We start from the raw sequence: 23,617 nt of genomic DNA on the forward strand, positions 1-23,617 counted from the left end.
CAGATTAAAACTGTGTGCCCGACCGTGACTCGAACGCGGGACCTTTGCCTTTCGCGGGCAAGTGCTGTACCATCTGAGCTACTGAAGCACGACCCACGCTTGGTACTCACAGCTTTACTTCTGCCAGTATCTCGTCTCCAACCTTCCAAACTTTACAGAAGCTCTCCTGCGAACCTTGCAGAACTAGCTGTGAGTAGCGGGCGTGAGTCGTGGTTTGGCAGCTCAGATGGTAGAGCACTTGCCCGCGAAAGGCAAAGCTCCAGATTTCGAGTCTCGGTCGGGCCCACAGTTTTAATCTGCCAGGAAGTTTCATATCAGCGCACACTCCGCTGCAGAGTGAAAATCTCATTCTGGAAACGTGTACGGTATCTTATGTCTATTTTGATACAGGCGGTACCTGTGATCTTGTTGCATAGCTTAAGTTCTTCACTTCCAATGTGTTCAACAACGAAAGTAATTCGTCGTCATCTATCGTCTGTATTATGCCTTACAGTACCAGGCGACCCCTCAGAAGGTAGTGAGTAACGGTGTCCCAATGCTCTTTAGTGAGGTATACGTAGAGGTAGAGGTAGAGGTAGAAGTTATCATTTATGGGCATTGTGTACAACCAAGAACACGCAGCGCGACGCCTTAATGCAGTTCACGTTGTAATGGCAGTCTATTTGATCCAAGGAGGATGGTCATTCCATCGCTTTGCTACAGATTCCAATGTCTGCCCATCTGTCATCCGTAGGTTGTGAAGACGGTGCAAGGCGGCAGATCAGTACCCGAGGCTGTCGATACATTGCACCTCCATGTGAAGGCCGGTATCTGGCCACCTCAACGCTGTGGCGCCTTAGGGCTGTAGCCGGAGCTCTGCAGGACGATCTCAGAAAGGCCACTGCAGCCGCCGTGTTCATCAGATTGAAGTGAACAGGTTAAGAGAAAGGACCTTACCACCCAGACGTCACGTTCGAGTACCTCGTCGACATCACAACATCTCGCAGCCCGCCTTCAGTTCTGCCATTCCGGCGTCAACTGGCAACTTCGTCTCTTCGTCCCCTATTATTCACTGACGAGTCCAGATACTCTCTTGCGCAAGGTGACGGCCGTGTTCGTGTGTGGAGTTGCCCTTGTGAGTGGCACGTGTCAAATGTTTTCCAGGAAATCGATAGATTCGGCCAAGACTTTGTGACGATGTGCGGCCATCTGTGTTGAAAGCCGTACAGGTCTCTTTGTCCATGACCTCCTTAAAGCCAGTCAGTACATCGAAGAGACCCTGTTGGACCGCCTGGTGGCTGCTGCATTCTCATGCACGATAGTGCCAGGACGCGTGTGGCGGGTGTCACCATGGGTGTCTTGCGAAGCCTAGGCATTTAAATAATGGCCAGCAGTGAGTCCCGACTTAAGCCCCATCGATCGTGCATATATGGGAAATGCATGACAGGCACGTTCATAATAGTCCGGTCCCACCGCAAACGCTCCAAGAACTCTCAAGGGCTTCCATTCAAGAATGGGAACGGAAACCACACTCTGACCTCCGTAGACTTGTACTGATTGGCGGTAAGGAGGTCATGGACTACAAGATCTGTACGGCTTTCAACACTGATGCCTACGTACATCATCACAAAATCTTGGCCGAATGTATCGAATTCCTGGAAAACATTTGGCAAGTGCCAGTCACTAGGGCGATAAACGATTGCAGACGGCACACGCGTTATTGAAGCTCTCAGAGTCCAATGAAAAGTACCTAGGACGTGCGATGAATGATTTTTTCCACCTTATTTTCGACGCCTGTCAGATATTACAGTTCTTGTTACAATCTAATGATATTTTGTTGTGTACTTAATTCGTGCAAAATTATTGTATAATCTGGTAACATATCCAACCTTCAATTATTACTCAGTTGAGTATGGCAGACGACTAAAGTCATGTTCCTTTAACTCTTTTGAGCAGACTATTTCATGAGGTGCCGGTACACACCAGTTACAATAAAACATCACGCATGTGTCAAAATGTTTTTCATTTACAGAGATGCAGCTGGTTACGGAAATACGTTTTTGTTTGCTATGTTGGTACTCCATTACCGCAAGTTCAAGTTGTGAAGTTGACTTCGAATTTATGTAACTGAATTTTTCAACTGTGATTGTTATTGTGATTTGTTGGCCGCAATTAAAGAAAAATAGCGACGATAAAAATAATTTCAAAATCAATTTAAAAAATATTAAACATTACGTATTCAGAAATTTTTCTCAGGTAACATAAGTCTATTAAAAGCAGTTAATGTTACCTATGAAGTTATAAATGACTTCAGACCACACAATAATGCAGTCTCCGAATAAGTATAAGCCCTGCTCTACACTTTAACAGATCGTTCTCGTAGCTGTGCAATGCTTTTTCTCGGCCGACACCACAACGTTGAATAAACTTAAACAGAAAGAATATGTGACTTCTGAAATTTTCCCGGCGTATTTGTTCTTCTAATAATTTCCGGGTATGCAGCCGGATCCCGTCGACATTCTGCCACGATATGTCAACACGTGACGCATGCGCTGTAGGATGCCAGTACATTTCGCACGCGCGAGATTCGGCACAAATAACGCGACTGCACCTCGGCTCTTCAGTAGTTGTGTACTCACCTGATGATGGCCGGACATCTCTGAGCCGAAATATCGTGGCAGAATGTCGACGGGATCCGGCTGCATACCCGGAAATTATTACAAGGAAGAATATGATTTAACAATATGATAGGTTACTACAAGTTACTAATGACAAATGCGGCTGTTGAATTTGACCTCTAACTTTTAATGCCTTGCGAAGTTAAACAATACACTTGAAATATCACACAGATCACTACGACACCTAAGGGTATTAGAAATAACATTCGTGTAATATCCAAGCGTCCAATGTCTAGGCGCTTCAGTCCGGAACCGCACTGCTGCTGCGGTCGCAGGTTCGAATGCTGCCTCGGTCATGGATGTGTGTGATGTCCTTAGGTTAGTTAGGTTTAAGTAGTTCTAAGTCTAGGGGACTGATGACCACGTTAAGTCCCATAGTGCCCAGAGCCCCAGAGCCACATGAACTTCTTTTATTTTTTTTTTTTTTTTTTTTTTTTTTTTGCAGTGTCTGTTACCAGAGTGGGCGGGATTACTTTTTACTCGCTTCAATGCTACCGCCGGAAAGAGTACAGAGATAACAAAAAAAATTGAATGTACTGATAAACAAACGATGGACGAAATTCAGTCAGAAAGATTCCATCATTTACTGAGTTACAAAATCTAATCACAGAATGAATAAAAATTGCATTAACATTGAAGCAAAATAGTAGGTTATGCCCATATGGTACTTGTGTACAATTTTGTAATGGAACCGCTGCTGTTGCTTGTAGAGAGTACGATGGACGATTACCTAACAGTAGAGGTCAAGAGTCGAAAGTGTTTACTCGTGTTGTCGCTGAACTGCGGGAAACTCGTACAGTGCCGAGCACTTACATTTCATCTCAACGTCCAAAAGAACAAAGTGTGGATGAGGTGCAAGACATTATCCAGCTGCTAGTAGGTAGTCCTTCAACAAGCACACGCAGGATTTTGGTGTTCCACAAACAAGAACATGGTGGTGGTTACGTACCCTCATCATTTACAGCATATTCAAGGCATTTGAGAATGAAATGAAGGTAGCCAATTGGAATTCTGTTGCCGAATAGCTGCAAATAGCCCAGCAATTCCATCGATCATCCTCATATCCTACTCTTCTGTCAGTTAAGAGTGTGTGTGTGTGTGTGTGTGTGTGTGTGTGTGTATGTGTGTGTGTGTGTGTGTGTGTGTGTGTGTGTGTGTTATAGAACGGCGTGTGTGAATGTCTGCTGTGAAACGGCGTTGAACATTACGGTTTCCGCTGTAACCGTGACGATCTCTGACTGCACTGTATACTAATTCCATAATTAATTAATTATCACCGGAAGCTATCGTAATAGCCCAAACCGACATATACGTTTACTGTTGTTGGCCAATTAGGCCTTTATGCCGTATTCCATCTTTGTCGCGTTAGCGTTGTATCTGTCAGCCTCTGCCGTCTGATTTCACACCGACAGATGGCGTGAGTCGTAATCAACATCCAGCGTCGTCTTCGTCACACGGTCAAACGCCTCTAAACAATCAACTTACATTGTAATTCATTACACAGTTTCGCAGTGATAGGTTGGAGATAAAGACTGTGCCTCAATGTTGGTATCGCAGGTGTTGTAAACTTGTGGTGACCATCGTATTTTTGGTCACATAGAGTACTTAATATAATGTAGCTTTGTAAAGTATTAAAAATGTATACGATGATGGCAATTATTGGCAGTACTGTGACAGTTGTGCAATGCATTTTCGTTTATACAATTTTTACGAAATGATTTCGACGGTATTCCATCATTTATTTATCCTTACAGATCTCTAAACAGACCTTATTACCCCACGTTCCTGCAGGTATCTTAGCTCAGTTTACGCCACAGCCCCAAAAGAGCAAGTATTCTTAACGCTTACAAAATTATCATACTTTCAGTCGCATCCTCAGTTGTGAATCCAAGTGAAATGTTTCATGAGGCGTTGCGTCCTACATAGGAGTGTTCTCACGCACTTTTAAATGAATCCTGAATGCCGGTAATAGACTAAACCACTGACAGTAGCGTCTTAGCCCACTTGACAGGACTATAGTCCCGCAGTCTTCCACTCCCTCCGACGTTGCAAAGAGATGTGGAATCTAATTTGACACATCGATGCACAGCCTGGTGATCGTGAACTGCACCATAACCAAGGCCACCTACTGGGCGGAATAATTCTGGTGATGGAAATTTCTTCCACTTCATGGGTCCCAGCCAGTCACCTGCTCGTCTAGTTTCAGTTTCACAGTATTATCACGCAATTGTGAGCACAGTTTAGAGGCGTAAGTGTACCTCCTAACCAACTTTGCAAACGATGAACAGTCTATCTGCCAGCTGTAGTATACTTAGAAGCTGAATAAGGCACCTTCTACCACACAGACACACTGATAACAATAAAATTAGGTTTTTTATGTCTTGGAACATACTGAGGACTAAACGTAAGTTTCAGTTTCACAGTACTGTCACGCATTTGTGAGCACGGTTTAGAGGCGTAAGTGTACCTCCTAACCCATTTCGCAGACGATGAACTGTCTATCTACTAGCTGCAGCATACGTAGAAGCTGAATAAGGCACCTCCTACCACACAGACACACTGATAACAATAAAATTAGGTTTTTTATGTCTTGGAACATACTGAGGACTAAACGTAAGTTTCAGTTTCACAGTACTGTCACGCATTTGTGAGCACGGTTTAGAGGCGTAAGTGTACCTCCTAACCAACTTCGCAGACGATGAACAGTCTATCTGCCAGCTGTAGTATACTTAGAAGCTGAATAAGGCACCTTCTACCACACAGACACACTGATAACAATAAAATTAGGTTTTTTATGTCTTGGAACATACTGAGGACTAAACGTAAGTTTCAGTTTCACAGTACTGTCACGCATTTGTGAGCACGGTTTAGAGGCGTAAGTGTACCTCCTAACCAACTTCGCAGACGATGAACAGTCTATCTACTAGCTGCAGCATACGTAGAAGCTGAATAAGGCACCTCCTACCACAGAGACACGTTGATAACAATAAATCTAGGTTTTTATGTCTTGGACCACACTGAGGACTAAACGTAAGTTTCAGTTTCACAGTACTGTCACGCATTTGTGAGCACGGTTTATAGGCGTAAGTGTACCTCCTAACCAACTTCGCAGACGATGAACAGTCTATCTACTAGCTGCAGCATACGTAGAAGCTGAATAAGGCACCTCCTACCACAGAGACACGTTGATAACAATAAAACTAGGTTTTTATGTCTTGGACCACACTGAGGACTAAACGTAAGTTTCAGTTTCACAGTACTGTCACGCATTTGTCAGCACGGTTTAGAGGCGTAAGTGTACCTCCTAACCAACTTCGCAGACGATGAACAGTCTATCTACTAGCTGCAGCATACGTAGAAGCTGAATAAGGCACCTCCTACCACAGAGACACGTTGATAACAATAAAACTAGGTTTTTATGTCTTGGACCACACTGAGGACTAAACGTAAGTTTCAGTTTCACAGTACTGTCACGCATTTGTGAGCACGGTTTAGAGGCGTAAGTGTACCTCCTAACCAACTTCGCAGACGATGAACAGTCTATCTACTAGCTGCAGCATACGTAGAAGCTGAATAAGGCACCTCCTACCACAGAGACACGTTGATAACAATAAAACTAGGTTTTTATGTCTTGGACCACACTGAGGACTAAACGTAAGTTTCAGTTTCACAGTACTGTCACGCATTTGTGAGCACGGTTTAGAGGCGTAAGTGTACCTCCTAACCAACTTCGCAGACGATGAACAGTCTATCTACTAGCTGCAGCATACTTAGAAGCTGAATAAGGCACCTCCTACCAGAGAGACACGTTGATAACAATAAAACTAGGTTTTTATGTCTTGGAACATACTGAGGACCAAACGTAAGTTTCAGTTTCACAGTACTGTCACGCATTTGTGAGCACGGTTTAGAGGCGTAAGTGTACCTCCTAACCAACTTCGCAGACGATGAACAGTCTATCTACTAGCTGCAGCATACGTAGAAGCTGAATAAGGCACCTCCTACCACAGAGACACGTTGATAACAATAAAACTAGGTTTTTATGTCTTGGACCACACTGAGGACTAAACGTAAGTTTCAGTTTCACAGTACTGTCACGCATTTGTGAGCACGGTTTAGAGGCGTAAGTGTACCTCCTAACCAACTTCGCAGACGATGAACAGTCTATCTACTAGCTGCAGCATACGTAGAAGCTGAATAAGGCACCTCCTACCACAGAGACACGTTGATAACAATAAAACTAGGTTTTTATGTCTTGGACCACACTGAGGACTAAACGTAAGTTTCAGTTTCACAGTACTGTCACGCATTTGTGAGCAGGGTTTAGAGGCGTAAGTGTACCTCCTAACCAACTTCGCAGACGATGAACAGTCTATCTACTAGCTGCAGCATACTTAGAAGCTGAATAAGGCACCTCCTACCAGAGAGACACGTTGATAACAATAAAATTAGGTTTTTATGTCTTGGACCACACTGAGGACTAAACGTAAGTCGAGCATTAACATCATCAGTGATACAGTTTTGTTTACGCTCCTTTTGACATTACTTATGTTGATAGTGTTGTTCAGACAAGTTGAGTGCAATACTATGTCGTCAAAAAAAAATCCCCTTTTTCGACAGATCATAAACAACAGAAAATCATTCAAAGTTGATGTATGTTTAAAAACAATAAGCGTCTGCTTGTCAAAAGTTAAGCGTCTAAGTTCAAATAAGGAGGTACTTTTCCTAAAGTTAAGCCAAGTGAAAGACGTTTACAGACTGCAACCACAGAAGAAAATATTGTAAAATAACATTGTGTAGTATTTGGTGATCGATAATTAAGGGTGCGTGAAATTACTAACACCATATTTACCCTCATCGAGATCAGCAATCGGAAGAATTTCGTATGCTTTCCAGAAACTTATCACCGTAACCTTCCCGGAAAATGAACGCACCCTTGCCACTTTTGGTGCAGAAGCACGTACCTACACCCATTGCTTCGACTGCAGTTTCGTTTCTTTGGAGAACTCATGGACCCACGTCGAATCGACAGTAACAAAACAGCACACAAAATCTGTCGGATTCTTTTTAAAACGATGCAAACGTTTCTGAGAAAGTCTTCAATTTTTACCGGTATTTGACAAATGCTGAAACAATCTGGAACAAAGTCATGTTATAAGATTCGTATAGCATGGGCTCCTCTGATTTTGTTACAGTCGGCCAGTGGCCTTCTCGCAGTGGGTAACGCCGATTCCCGTCACATTGCCGAAGTTCAGCGCAGTGGGACTTGACTACACTTGGGTGGGTGACCGTCCGTGTCTGCCGAGCATTGTTGGCAAACGATAGACACTCAGTCCTGCTAAGGCCAATTGAAAATCAACTTGATTGAGAAGTAGCGCTACGGTCACAAAAACTGACAAAGACTGGTAAAGCGCTATGATGACCAAGAGTTGCTCTCTATCTGCATCCAATGACAGCTGAATATGACACGGCGGTCGGTAGGTGCCGTTTGGCCTTCGGAGACCTGTTCGGACAGAGTTCGTTTTGTTTTGCAAGAGTCGATTAGATGTGGGTCCACCAGTTCACGAAAGAAACGAACCAGCAATTGAAGCGATGGGTGTAAGTTGGTGCTTTTGTATCAGAAACGTCATGATTGGCTTCACTTGCCGGAAAGGTTATGGCGATAACTTCTGAGGAACATAAGGAACTCTTCCAATTGCTGACCTTTAATACAGCTAAAGCAATAAGTGACGGATACTACGTAAAACCTCAGCTCACTCTGTAATAACGTAAAATGCAAAACTCACCCTTTTTACAGAGGGGGCTCTAAAAAATCTTGAACTGCGTACTACGTGATCAAAGCTCAAAACAAAGCTAACAGTCTTTCGAATTCTGGCTTTGGCAGTCGAAAAGACAAAATGGACGTACAAATTCAACGGTCGATTCCTTCGGATTACAGGTTTCATACTGATGACATAGCATTTAGAATTAGTTAAATACACTAAGTCTTGTACCACTGTACTTCTTTCAAGAGTTCTCGTTGGCGCTGATACAAGTATGCTCTTCCACTAGAATACTACTGTTACGACTGTGCTTCATACAGTCACTTCCTAAAACGTGGTTATTTAGCTGCCTCTGCCAATGTCACTTTAACCAACCCCCTCATGATAGAAAAATGTTCTTTGCCAGTTTGCTTTGGAGGTGTGGAACACATAGTCAAAATATCGCAGAATAAACGGTAAAGATCTACTGTAAAAAAATTTTGTTTATGAGGTACTTTAGCACGCCAGTGCAGCGAGTCGTATATTAATTTCTTCATTGGGCTTTACACCGGAAGGTTGTTACTTACACGCCTCCCATTTTGATATTTCCTGTTAATTTCGTTGTTTCCGTGAAACACACTTAATAAGGCATCGTTTCGACACCACTTACGAAAGATTAAATACTATAAACAGAACAAACTTACAGAAACATCCAAAACCTGCATGACTGCACCACTAATTGCATAAACGCATATATTACACGAAGGTATAACTTGGTCCAAAAATACAGTGTAATTCATGTTCAATTCCCACTTGTATTTTTTACAGTACGATTCCTTTTGCTGACAGTCGCCCAAAGCTCTGAGAGGAATTTATATCGATTACGTGACTGTCGCCTGTCTGGTACCGTTCCTCATACAGACGTAGTGTGGGTTGCGTAAAGACGAAATCGGCAGGGGCATCTGAATTGCGTATGGAGTCGTTGCTAAACTATTAGTGACGTTCACGTTACTTGGGACACACTACAACCAAAACTATGCTATCTGCAAACAGATGTGTATGTCCCCCCCCCCCTACCTCTCCTCCCAGCGCTCCAAAAGTATATAGTGAACATTGTAGACCGATGAGCTGTTCGTGCCCATTCCGCAGAATATTTTACAGAAACATAAAATTAGGCTCGTGCTATGTGTAAGTTCAGCTCGAATATTCATTAAGATGTCAGTGCTGGAAGCTGATGTTCATAATTATTAGTGACAAAGTGAAATAATGCTGTGCAGTTTTCTTTTGAAAATGCTGCCGCACTCGGTAAATTAAACGAAAATTAAGTCATCCTGTTACTACAAGCAATTACAATGAAATTCGATCCATTATAATATTCATTCCTACATGGAAAAGAAAAATTTTTTGGAAAAAATTTCTCTGGAGCCATGACTAAAGAGAGAGAGAAAGAAAGAAAGATATGGTCAGCATTCTTATTAATCTACTGCAGCTATTCCCCCCCCCCCCCCCTCTCTCTCTCTCTCTCTCTCTCTCTCTCTCTCTCTCTCTCTCTCTCTCTCTCTATCCGCCCCTTCTTCCCGTGTTATTTTTAAAGCATAGGTATCAACGCGTCGAGAATCATTCTTTTCTCTAAAGGTGCGCCAGAAATTTCACAAGGAAATCTGAGGCCGCTGTAACTTCTACCGCTGTACTACCAAATGTTGCTCGAATACAATTCCCATTGCAAATACCCTGATAAGGGTAGATTAGGCGATTTATGGTAGATTCTAAACCATATGACTGACATGAACAACATCTTTTCTCATAGACTACTCCGACATTACATAATATCGAGCAAAGCGTGCAACACTGTATCGCTTGAGGAAAGTACCCTAATTTCTAGTTGATAAGGGCTTGTACGTTATGTTAATCTGAAATAATGTACTGCGTTAAACATTGTGAGAGAGCAGTTGGTTGTGTTTGTAGCTCTTGCCAGATAGGAGGGTGTAAAGAGACAGGGTGATTCTAGTTTGCAAGATGGCAACATGACCTGAAGTCAGAACCGCGACGCAACAGACTGTATTACGTTGATCGATAACCAAGATATGTTCGGGGATTCAGCAGCATCATACCAGTTTCTGGGTACTAGTTGTACTTGTAGAGCTCTTGCTTAGTTAAAGTACAAGAGGTGCTGAAAAACTGTAATACGCAGAATTCGGCAGCTGGCTTGGAAATTGCGGCAACATGCACCACGCGTGTAATCACAGAGAGATCTGGAGCACTGGCCACTGCAGCATACTGGACATGTACTTTCGCAAATGGGTGTCCAGACCACTTCCAGCCACCCTGTTCTAGATTTTCTGTATCTCTTCAGGTAAAGGTCAGGAGGTTGCTCCCTGCAGGTCAAGGTGCATTTTCTCGAATGAGCTCCGTAATGACAGGACGTCATAATTTTGCTTCTTGCATTTATGCGTGATGTCATGTTTAACATTCGTGGAATATTATTAAAAATTTTGTACGAGAGTTGACTTCATCCGTGGTTGTCTTTCAACTAGAACAGCGTATACGGTGGAAACTAGTTGGTGAAGTAAATTTTTCTGACAGGACGTTCTTGTTTTCCCTTCTTCATCAATAGGCTAAACACAAAAAAAAGGAAGCTATTTCCTTAACGGAATATACTCTTCTGTTAAAAGTAATCAGAAGAAGTCATAATGCACCGATATTTGTGCACAGCAGGTGATCTGTCAGCATCTGAACACCTTGCTGTGGATAGATTCTGTGCATCCAGGCAACAGAGAAACTGATTGTGAACACAGGGTGTAAATTGCTAGAAACTTAGTCAGTCGGTGTCGTAATTTTGAAACTAGAGTTAGTATGATTGTCACGTAATAAATATTTCGGGTGAAGCGTCGTTGAGACACAGACAAATGTCAATTGTGGAAATTAAGCCACTGAATATTAAAAGTAACGTTATTAAGGAATACCCCCGACTGACTACGTAAAACAAGAGAACACTTACATTCGCGAGTGAGTGGTTCAAAATAAGAATTAATACTGTAAGGGAAATAGGTTATAAGTATAATTACCTCGGTACAGTCAGTTGTATGCGAACGTACGATAGGGACAGATGTTCGAAGTACTATCATTCCCTGTGGCCTGGGTAAAAAGAATTGTGGTTAAAAGGCATTCATTCATATGAGAAAGAAAATAATCGGACATCGTAATTAATGAAAAGAAAGATTGCAGGTTCTGAATGTCGTGGCAAATATGACCTAAATACTGAAATTGTCCTTGGCGGACACGAGAGGTAAATAATGAACACGTTCACGTACCTCTATTGTTGAGCTGAGCCATCGTGAGGATCGGCGCCTCCATCTAAATTCTCCATACAAAATTAAAATAATAATAATCTTCCAGAGTTACAGCAGCTGTGATCCATGGTATTGTAAATGAGAAAATCACATTTTTCATAAATTGCTTTCATTATATAACACAATTTCACTTTAAAATTACACAGCACGTCCTATCACCAGGACATGAGACCAACGAAAGGTAACTAATTACTAAACCAATAAACGAAGAGCTTAAATCTTCTTTTGTCCGTCAGTGTTAAATACTTTTGAAATTAATCCTTCGTATGAGAGTCGAATTATTATCTATACATTTATCAAAAAGAAAAAAAATTATTAATTTCCTTTATAAGGCCATGCGAGTAGTGCCCTTATATGTGTGTCCTGGACTTGACAGCGAAGTAACGTACATTCCCATGGAGCGCACTTCTACAAATCGTGATTTGGACGCTAGCACGGCGCATCCAGCATGCTGGCCAACGAAGGTCCAGATTTATTTTCGCCCGATATCGGATCTGTATCTGATGAAGAACACTCTAGAGCGCACAGGTGCCGTATAACGTGCGGGACGTACGACTCCATGCGCACCCGATTCGGCTTTCGTTCTCGTCAGAAAAATGGCTAGGTGGCCGAGGCACAAATGTGTGCCCTTCAGAATAAATCAGTTTCTGCTCTTGGCTGTTACTCTGAGAGGACTTGAGAGAATTGTTTAGTGTAGTGGTTGGCAACCTCGCGTTGCCTATAACTGCTAACAGAGACTTTTTCAAAAATTCGAAATAATTGACAGACAAATGTGCAAAGAAATTGCCAAGAGAAGAGACAAATATAGAAATTTCTCACAAAGCTGTTATTACAAAAGCTTTTCACTGTTATTTTATCCAAAATAACGAAGTCTTCAACCCGAAGGCTGGCTGACCCTCGCACTGCTGTAAAACGGTCTACTACTGACCTTAAGTTCACTTACCTAGCCAGCACAATCAGAATCACAGGGAGCATAAGCAAAAAGAACTGATGAACACAAGTAAAGCAGCTACTTTCGTTCATGTATTCTGTAGGGTAATAAAAATAATGAGATGCTTTGTATGATGTGGCTTTCACTTCACAGAGTAAACATTAAATGTTCTCGTGATTGTCAGTTTGACAGTAGGCCCTCATAAATTACTCGACAGAAACAAAATGTGGGGAGTAGAGGCTTCAGAACAAGTAAACGTAACAGTGAAGCAATTCTGACCTGCATCGCATTTGACAGAGCGTATAGAGGAAGACCATAATGTCTTACCATTTCTAGTGTTGGAAACAGACTACGGCATTCTGAAGTGGATTAAGATATTCGAATTGTTTTAGAAGGATGTCGTAACTCAGAGCCAAAGACGCGTAAATTACAATATATATAGGATAACAAATAGGAAGAATAACGGAAGGTTACTCTTACGAATTGTTGTATTGAGTTGAGTGTCGAGCTTGCTGTTTTTATTTATTTATTTATTTCCCCGTTGAGTCTTCTGTCTTCCAGTCTTCTTCGTTTGCCTCTCTTCTGCCAACCTCTCGTCGCCAATGAATGCAGTTCAGTTTCTGTCTTCCTTACAGTTTTTACTCTCCACAGCTCCTTCTCATACCATGAATGCTTTAACACAATTCGTATCATCCTGTTTCTTCTTCTTGTCAGTATTTCCCTTTATTCCTTCCTTTGCCGATTCTGTGGAGGAAGTCCTCATTTCTAATTTTATCAGTCCAGCTAATTTTCAACATCCTTCTACAGCACGACATCTCAAACTCCTGGATATCCATTTTTCCTGGTATTCTCACAATTCACATTTCGCTACCATACAAAGCTAAGCTCCAATCGTACAAAATCAAAAACTTTTTTCCTCAACTCAAAACCTATGCTTCGTACTTTCAGACTTCTTTTTACCAGGATTCCCTCTTCTCCTGTGCTACTCTTTTCTGTGTCCTTGCTTCGTACGTCGCGTGTTATTTTACTTCCCAGGCAGGAGAATTCGCTAACTGCGTCTACTTACCTGATCACTAATTTTGGTGTTAAGTTTATCGCTTCAATTTCAGCTTACATTCAATCCATATTCTGTGGTCATTACATTGTTCACTCCATTCAATAATTAATATGATTCTTTCTCACTTTCCCTGAATATAGCAATGTTGACAGTGAATATTATTTTGATATCCTTTTACTTTATATTCTAATATCACTCTTGAACCTATCTTTTATTTCCTATTGTCAGTGTATAGCTTGAACAATAAGGGCGAAGAACGTCATCCCTTTCTTACTCTTTTTAATTCGAGTACATCGTTCTTGGTCTTTCATTCTCATTGTTCCCGCTTGATTCATGAGCGTAGTGTATATTACCCGTCTTTTCCTATAGCTTATTCCTATTTTTTCCCAGAATTTCGCACACCTTGCACAATTTTACGGCGTGAAACAATTTTCTAGGTCGACTGTCCCTACGAACGTGACTTTATTTTTCTTAAATCGTGTTTCCCTTACCAAGCGCAACGTCAGACAACCTCTCTGGTGCCTTAACCCTTCCGAAAGCCAAACTGACTGTCAGCTCACAGGCACTCAATTTTCTTCTCCAGTATTCTGTATACTATTATCGTCATGGAACTGGATCCATGAGACGTTAAGCTGATTATGTGATAATTCTCACTATTTTCTGCTGTTGAACTGTGAGGATGCCATTTTTCTTAAAGTCTGATGGTATCTCTCCATTCATACATTCTTAGACTCCAGTTTGAACAGTCGTTTTTTTACCAATTCCCCAAATGATTTTAGAAACTCCGAAGTGATGTTGTCTGTCTCTTCTGATATACTTGATTACAAGTCTTCCAGAGTTCTATTAAACTCTGACTATTATATGGGATCCCTTACGTTTTCCAAATCGACTCCCATTTCTTCTTCTATTTCCTCATCTGACAATTTCTCCCCCTTCGTAGAGACCTTCTACGTACTCTTTTCCCACATAACCGTTTTGACTTTTTTACATGCTGAATGGCCTTCTGATGACCATTTCTGTTTCGAGACCTACACATTTTTCTTCAGCCATTTCTTTGGTCTTCGCCCCGTCTTCAGTGCCTAAAGCTATGCTATCTACGTGTCTCGTAAATATTGTACTTTGTTACGTCCTCTGAAACAGTTATTGCGTTATGGAACGGTGTTGTGATCATTCCTGTGGGTATTGACATTTTCAGTATCACATTTCAGTGTCAATGAATGACTTTTCTTGTGCACCAGTAAATTCGTAAACTCCTGGAAGCGTTTTGTAAAACGCACCTTGATTGTTATCTTCTTGGTACATAGAAAGTATCTTGGCCACAAAGAGCCGGAATGAGTTTCCGGTTCTTCTCCGCATTTTATTGCAGCGAACTCATTGAGTTATAGCGAAATCTGATTCCTCCTTGAAGTCACAGGCGCTTGTTTCTCTTCTTCTGATACTTCTTTGTAAAACAGTAATGAGCTACTGACATGAACTGCGAAGCCTTAATCTGCCTCTGAAGAGTAATGAACTGCCTGTAGGGTCTGTTTTCTTTCTTTTTTTGTTACTGATGTACTGAAATCTAGCTGATGTCATTTTGTTTCTATAGCAAGCTGTTTCCTTGCTTTTACGCGTTTTATCCTCACAGTACAAGCTTTCCTTTTCCCTCAGATTCTTCTTCAGTTTGTTATTTATTGGATGCCGACGTTAAAAGCAAAGATCTAGATGCTTTACCAGAACATTTCCTCTTAATCTTTATATTAGGCAGCGGAATTATATCTTCGGCTGCGATAATCTCACACAGTGCGGGCTGACCGTTATATCTTCCAAGGTTATCATCGAAGAATTGTCGTCGCTTTGCTGGAGCTGCGGGGATTTAGCTCAAAATACCTGCTGGGATTTGTCTGATTTAGCCATTTTATGAAAAGCGCGCCGTGTTGATTGTGGCAACCAAAAGGAATATTTATTTCCACGTGAAAGTTAAGCTTAAATGCAGCAGTGTCAACAAGTAATTCGGTGAGTCTTTTTTCAAACACTTTACTGTACAATGTTCAAGTAAAAGATCAGAAAAGTTTCACGTAAGTTGTTAAACGCAGACTTATCTTATTTTCTCATCTTTGGGGCGGTCTGCCTAGAGAGACTTTAAATGAGACAACATGCTACAATAAGAAAAGCCTGTCACTTGAAGATCGCTTCTGAATCGGTGGTGGACAATTCAAAAGCTCGGTGCATGTTTCTACCCCAGACGCAGCCCTACCCCCTCTTACCCTACTATGAGTATATTCTTAGATACGCAAATAATTAACGTTCCAGCGTATCTGTACGATGTAGATAAGAATGACGTCATCTGCGTACTGTATATAAGGAAGGAATACTCATTCTGAAATCATATACGAATGTTTGTTGTTTGTGAGAACATCGTGTAATGCCTGATGCAAGGAGGACAAATATCTGTCAGCACTGACTCGATTCGGCAACAGCAAAATCGCTGCCTATAAAAGTTACGGTTTAATCTCTCCGGAATATCACGGCTCACTTTGGTCGGATTCTAAGATTTTCTTGCAGATATGGCACCGCTGAATTCAGGAGCGCCCACGCCGCATAGCGTCCGAGAGGACACACCTACTGTTCACCTGGTCGTGCAGGATCGTACAACTGCGTCAGGTACCTTGAGGGAGCAAATCAACGTGTTCGCAGCAAGGTAAGTATCAAATAGACTGTACGACGACATTTGGAGCACCGAGGATTGTCTATACGGGAACCGATTTAGCGACTTCCCTTTACGCTCAACAGAACAATGTCAATTGGAACCTACGGAATACCAAATCGATTCTTCACATATAGTATGCGAAAGAACTTGCCCTTCTACTATGCCAGTGTAGCGTACGTCCCATGATAGGCGAAGCTTTGCTAATGATCGGAAAGAACATGTCATAGCCGTGTTCAAAAAGAGTCGTCAAACAGACACACAAAACTTTTGGCCTATATCTCTGACGTCGGTCTCTTTTTAGAATTTGGGCACATGTTTTATGCTCGCTTATTATAACATACATGGAGACAGTAAATCTCCCCCGTAGGAATCAGCATGGCTTCCGGAAATAATGGTCGTATAAAAACCAGCTCCCTCTGTTCTTCCACGAGACAGAAAGCAGCAGATATAGGTGTCCTGGTAGATACCGTGTTCTTTCACTTCCTAAAGCCAACCGATACAGATTCGCATCGCCGCTTAGTGAAAAAAATACGAGCGTATGGAATATCAGACCAATAGTGTGACTAGACTGAATAGTTTCTAGCAAAACAAGTTACTGCACATCATTGTGCACCGAAATAAGTCTTCAGACGTGTAAGTACACTACTATCCATTAAAATTGCTACACCAAGAAGAAATACAGATGATAAACCGTTATTCATTGGACAAATATATTATACTAGAACTGACATGTGATTACATTTTCACGCAATTTGGGTGCATAGATCCTGAGAAATCAGTACCCAGAACAGCCATCTCTGGCCGCAATAACAGCCTTGATACGACCTGACATAGAGTCAAACAGAACTTGGATGGCGTGTACAGCTGCACGTTCAACACGATACCACAGTTCGTCAAGAGTTGTGACTGGCGTATTGTGACGAGCCAGTTGCTCGGCCACTATTAACCAGGCTTTTTCAATTGGTGAGAGATCTGGAGAATGTGCTGGCCAGGGCAGGAGTTGAACAGTTTCTGTATCCAGAAAGGCCCATAAAGGACCTGCAACATGCAGTCGTGCATTATCCTGCTGAAATGTAGGGTATAGCAGGGATCGAATGAAGGGTAGAGCCATGGGTCGTAACACTTCTGAAATGTAACGTCCACTGTTTAAAGTGCCATCAATGCGAACAAGAGGTGACCGAGACGTGTAACCAATGGCACCCCATACCATCACGCCGGGTGATACGCCAGTATGCCGATGACGAATACACGTTTCCAATGTGCGTTCACCGCGATGTCGCCAAACACGGATGCGACCATCATGATGCTGTAAACAGGGCCTGGATTCATCCGAAAAAAAGACGTTTTGCCATTCGTGCACCGAGGTTCGTCGTTGAGTACACCATTGCACGCGCTCCTGTCTGTGATGCAGCGTCAAGGGTAACCGCAGCCATGGTCTCCGAGCTAATAGTCCATGCTGCTGCAAACGTCGTCGAACTGTTCGTCCAGATGGTTGTGGTCTTGCAAATGTCCCGCTCTGCTGACTCAAGGATCGAGACGTAGCTGCATTATTCGTTGCAGCCATGCGCGTAAGATGCTTGTCATCTCGACTGCTAGTGATACGAGGCCGTTGGGATCCAGCACGGCATTCCGTATTACCCTCCTGAACCCACCGATTCCGTATTCTACTAACAGTAGACCAACGCGAGCAGCAATGTCGCGATACGCTAAACCGCAATCGCGATAGGCTACAATCCGACCTTTATCAAAGTCGGAAACTTGATGATACGCATTTCTCCTCCTTACACTAGGCATCACAACAACGTTTCACCAGGCAACGCCGGTCAACTGCTGTTTGTGTATGAGAAATCGGTTGGAAACGTTCCTCATGTCAGCACATTGTAGGTGTCGCCACCGGCGCCAACCTTGTGTGAATGCTCTGAAAAGCCAATCATTTGCATATCACAGCATCATCTTCCTGTCGGTTAAATTTCGCGTCTGTAGCACGTCATCTTCGTGGTGTAGCTATTTTAATGGCCAGTAATGTAAATTCGGGAATGCTCAGGCAAGTGTTATTGCACCATTGACTTTCACAGTCTCTATGAATGACTTAGTACATAACATGAGAAGTTCCATGAGGCTTTTCGCGCATGACGCTATTGTTTACAAAGAAGTCAAAATGCTAAAAAATTGTAGCGAAATGCAGCAAGACCTGCACAGGTCGACACCTGGTGCAGAGTGTGGTAACTAACCCTCGACATAATCATATTGCTAATAGATATACTGAAAGACCCTTTCTCAGATGATTACAAAGTTGCAGGACAATTATTGAAAGCAGTTACTTTCATAAAATATATAGTAGTGTGCGCACGGAGCAGTTTGAAATAGAATGGCCAAAGAAAACTAATCGCCGTTAAGGGAGATGCCAAAGAGTTCCATTGGAAACATCCTCAAGAAATATAGTCTTTCAACAAAAGGAGTAGCTTAAAAAGCACTCATTTCGACCAATACTTGACTGTTGCTTGTCAGTATGGGATTCGTACCAGATAGGACTGATGGGGGAAATGGAGAAGATCCAAGTTCATTACATCCTCAGTCATCTCCAGTGTCAGACGCTGCAAGAGAAGCATTCTGCATCACCTTATAGTCTACTGTTAAAGTTCCAAGAGCGTACATTCCTAGAAGCGTCAACCAATATATTACTTCCTCCTACGTATATCCAGCGAAGAGACCATTAAGGTGGAATTAGAGAGACTTGAACCGACACGGAGGCGTAGCAGCAAACGTTCTTTGCGAACCGTACGCGGCTGTAGTATAGAGGCAGACGTGAATATACGCGGAAACATAGAGAGGCGTGTAGACACTGGAAAGACCATGGAGTGGAGGTATCTCTGGAGTGAGCGTTGCGTTCTGCCTGTGTTATCAACATTAAACTGAGAATGTTACGTGATCTAAAGACGACGCTGTTTGTTCATGCTTTCATCAGAGTTCGAAACTTCTAATATTACACCTGTCTGTCGCGTTTTTACCCTTTGTTTATTCGTACCAGGAATGGTGAATTCAAATATGGCTCTGAGCACTATGGGACTTAACATCTGAGGTCATCAGTCCCCTAGAACTTAGAACTACTTAAACCTAACCAACCTAAGGACATCACACACATCCATGCCCGAGGCACGATTGGAACCTGCGACCGTAGCGGTCGCGCGGTGCCAGACTGTAGCGCCTAGAACCTCTCGGCCACTAAGGCCGGCAATGGTGAATTACTGTAGTTCCTCCAGGAAAGGAAAGTGCAACGAGAAAGACAACTACATGAAAGGAAAAAAAGTTCGTCTTTTATGAATACTTTGACGTACTATACCGTTTTGATTGCATTTTTAATAAATGTTTTAAATGTTATTATGTGTGCAAAATGTGTAGGATAATAGAACAAAGTCTTTGGTCATCTGTAGCAGTCGTTTCTTGGTATTCATAAACATAAAAGGAAAGAAATCTTCAGCTCAAAAATAGTCTTTCATTTTAACAGTGACGAATCACAAGAAAGATAGATAGACACCGGTGTAATTTATTGTTTGTTTAACTGAAATATACTTCCCATGTGGTACTATGTAACGTGAAGAAAAAGCTCGATGTTTTATTCGAAAGAAAAGTTCGTCAAGTATTCCACTCTTGGTCAGATAGGATGAGCTGCACAGAAAAAAAACTGTGTGTGTGTGTGTGTGAGAGAGAGAGAGAGAGAGAGAGAGAGAGAGAGAGAGAGAGAGAGACTGAGAAAGAGAGATACAGAGACAGACAACCGGAAGTAAACAGGATGTGAAGTATATGTTAATAACAATGTGAAGCGAAGATATGTGAAGCACATGAAAGCTGAAAATGTGATTCGGTGCATTGAGTGAAATTTCAAAATTTACTTTAAATCTGTTTTCTGCGCAAGTCTGGTACAGAACACTTCCTTTATTTATTTTTGTCACAACACTTTCATCCTCACACCTATATTGCATATTTTGATTTGCCTGCAAGTCAATAAGACGTTAACAGCCTCAATGCGAATCGTAGTAACGGGGAACAAAAATCAGATAAGGCACACACTCGCAAACACGCACTCACACACACACACACACACACACACACACACACACATACAGTGTGACCAAAGTAAAAATTTAGCTGTTTTTTTTAATTTACTTTCCGTTTATTGTCTTACTGTATTATAAGATATTAGTAAATAATATACCAACAGACCCACTCATGTGTGTCATTGTCCACTTCCATTCATGACGTTGCGTTGCCTACGCCTCAACAGATGACAATGAGGAGCTGAAATAAATGCTATGGGGGCAGCTGTATTGTAAGTTCGTGCAATCTGCTTTTTGTTGAGGTGGGTGAGGGTCAGCGAGAGGAGAGTGAAACGTGTCATATACAATTTTAATTTACGAGGTACATTTGGCTTAGCAGTACATTTAACAATTGACGGAATTTTTTCACTTCTTACTTAGTTTTTAATGCAGTGGCAGTATGTACATAAAGTGAGCTAAATAAATAAGTCAGAATGTTACCAGTTAGCAAAATTGTGCTCTATCCTACAGGAAAGAAGAAAATCAATATACAAAAACTGGAGGAAAACCGAGGGAGAATCAGGTGGTATAATGTCTAACTTGCAGAAAACGCGGTATTTTAGGGCCCTTTCATAGGCACTGGCTTGCTACTAAACCGTTTTGGATTGTTATCACAGCAAAAACTCATAACCTGCTCGGAAATACGATAAAGTTTCCTATAAAACCCGAATATAGTGGTGGTTATCGTAGATACCAGAACATGAATGCATCTGAGCTTTAACACTTGTTGCAAAGAAGTAAAATTGTCTCTTCATTTTTATCTTCAAAACTGAGAGTTAAGTTTTTTACAGATATTAAATGCAAATTGTTATCACGTTTACGAAGTGTCTATACCAAATACACGGCACCTACGAAGAGAATCTACACTGAAGAACCATATAAAATGGTACACCTACCTAATATCATGTAGGCGCCCCGCGAGCGCACAGAAGTGCCGAAGCACGACGTGGCATGGACTCGACTAACGTCTAAAGTAGTGCTGGATGGAATTGACACCATGAATCCTGCAGGGCTCTCCATAAATCCGTAAGAGTACGAGGAGATGGAGATATTCTCTGAACATTACGTTGCAAGCATCCCACATACGCTACACAATGTTCATGTCTGGAGAACCTGGTGGTCATCGGAGGTGTTTAAGCTCAGAAGAGTGCCCTTGGAGCCACTCCGTAGCAATTCTGGACGTGTGGGGTGTCGCAGTGTCCTACTGGACTTGCCCAAGTCGGTCAGAATCCACAATGAACACAAATGGATGCAGGTGAACAGACAGGATGCTGACGCGTCACTGTCAAAGTCAAGTCTAGACGTATCAGGGTTCCCATATCACTCCAATTGCACACGCCCCACATCATAACAGAGCCTACACCAGCTTGAACAGTCCCCTGCTGACGTGCAGGATTCATGGAGTCTTGAGGCTATCGCCGTACCCATACACGTCCCTCCGTTCGATACAAATTGAAACGACACTCGTCCGATCAGGCAACAGTTTTCCAGTCATAAACAGTCCAATGTCGCTGTTGACAGGCCTGGACGAGGCGTAAAGCTTTATGTCGTGCAGTCATCCAAGATACAACAGTGGGCCTTCGGCTCTGAAAGCCCATATCGATGATGTTTCGCTGGATGGTTCGCACGCTGATACTTGTTGATGGCCCAGCATTGAAAGCTGCAGCTATTTGCGGAAGGGTGCATTTCTGTCACGTTGAACGATTCTCTTCAGTCGCCGTTGCTCCCATTCTTGTAGGATCATTTTCTGGCCAGATCGATGTCGGAGATTTGATGTTTTATATCATACCTGATATTCACAGTACTCTCGTGAAATGGTCGTACGGAAAATACCCCACTTCATCACTATCTCGGAGACGCTGTGTCCCATCGCTCTTGCGCCGACTATAACACCACGTTCAAACTCACTTATATCTTGATAACCTGCCATTGTAGCAGCAGTGTCCGGTCTAACAACTACACCGGACAATTGCTGTCTTGCTACAAGAACGGGACCAACGACGACTGAAGAGAATCGTTCAACTTGTCAGAAGTGCAACCCTTCGTGAAATAGCTGCACATTTCAATGATGGGGCTATCACCAAGTGTCAGCTTGAGAACCATTCAACAAAACATCGTCGATAAGGGGTTTCGGAACCGAATGCCCACTCGTGTACCCTTGATGACTGCACGACACAAAGCTTTACACCTCCCCTGGGCCTGTCAGGACCGACGTTGGACTGCTGATGATTTGAAACATGTTGCCTGGTCGGACGAGTCTCGTTTCAAATGGTATCGAGCGGTTTGAGACAACCTCATGAATCCATGGACCCTGCTTGTTAGTAGGAAAATGTTCAAGCTGGTGTAGGCTCTGTAATGGTGTGGGGCGTGTGCAGTTTTAGTTATATGGGACTCCTGATACGTCTAGATACGACTCTGACTGGTGATTACCTGCATCCATTCATGTCTATTTTGGATACCGGTGAACTTGGGAAATTCCAGCCGGACAATGCGACACCCCATACCTCCAGAATTGCTATATGGTGGCTCCAGAAACACTCTTCTGACTTTAAACACTTCTTATGGCCACCAAACTCCACAGACATGAACATTATATCTGGGATGCCTTGCAACGTGCTGTTCAGAAGAGATCTCCAACCCCTCGCACTCTTAAGGATTTATGGACAGCCCTGCAAGGTTCATAGTGTCAATACTCTCCAGCACTAATTCAGGCATTGGTCGAGTCCATGCAATTTCGTTTCTCGGCGCTTCTGCGTGCTCGCGAGATCCCAACACGACATTAGACAGGTGTACCAGTTTGTTTGATACCAGTTTGTTTGACTCTTCAGTGTAACTACCCTGTACTAACTGTCGCCCTCAATATCAACTACAAGTTAGTCATGTATTCTTCCTAATATACTTTTGTACGCACGGTATGTACACTACTGGCCATTAAAATTGCTACACCAAGAAGAAATGCAGATGATAGATGTGTATTCATTGGACAAATATATTATACTAGAACTGACATGTGATTACTTTTTCACGCAATTTGGGTGCATAGAACCTGAGAAATCAGTACCCAGAACAACCAACTCTTGAGTCAAACAGAGCTTGGA

The sequence above is a fragment of the Schistocerca gregaria genome, chromosome 1, assembly GCF_023897955.1.
Source record: "Schistocerca gregaria isolate iqSchGreg1 chromosome 1, iqSchGreg1.2, whole genome shotgun sequence".
Classification (NCBI taxonomy): Eukaryota; Metazoa; Arthropoda; class Insecta; order Orthoptera; family Acrididae; genus Schistocerca; species Schistocerca gregaria.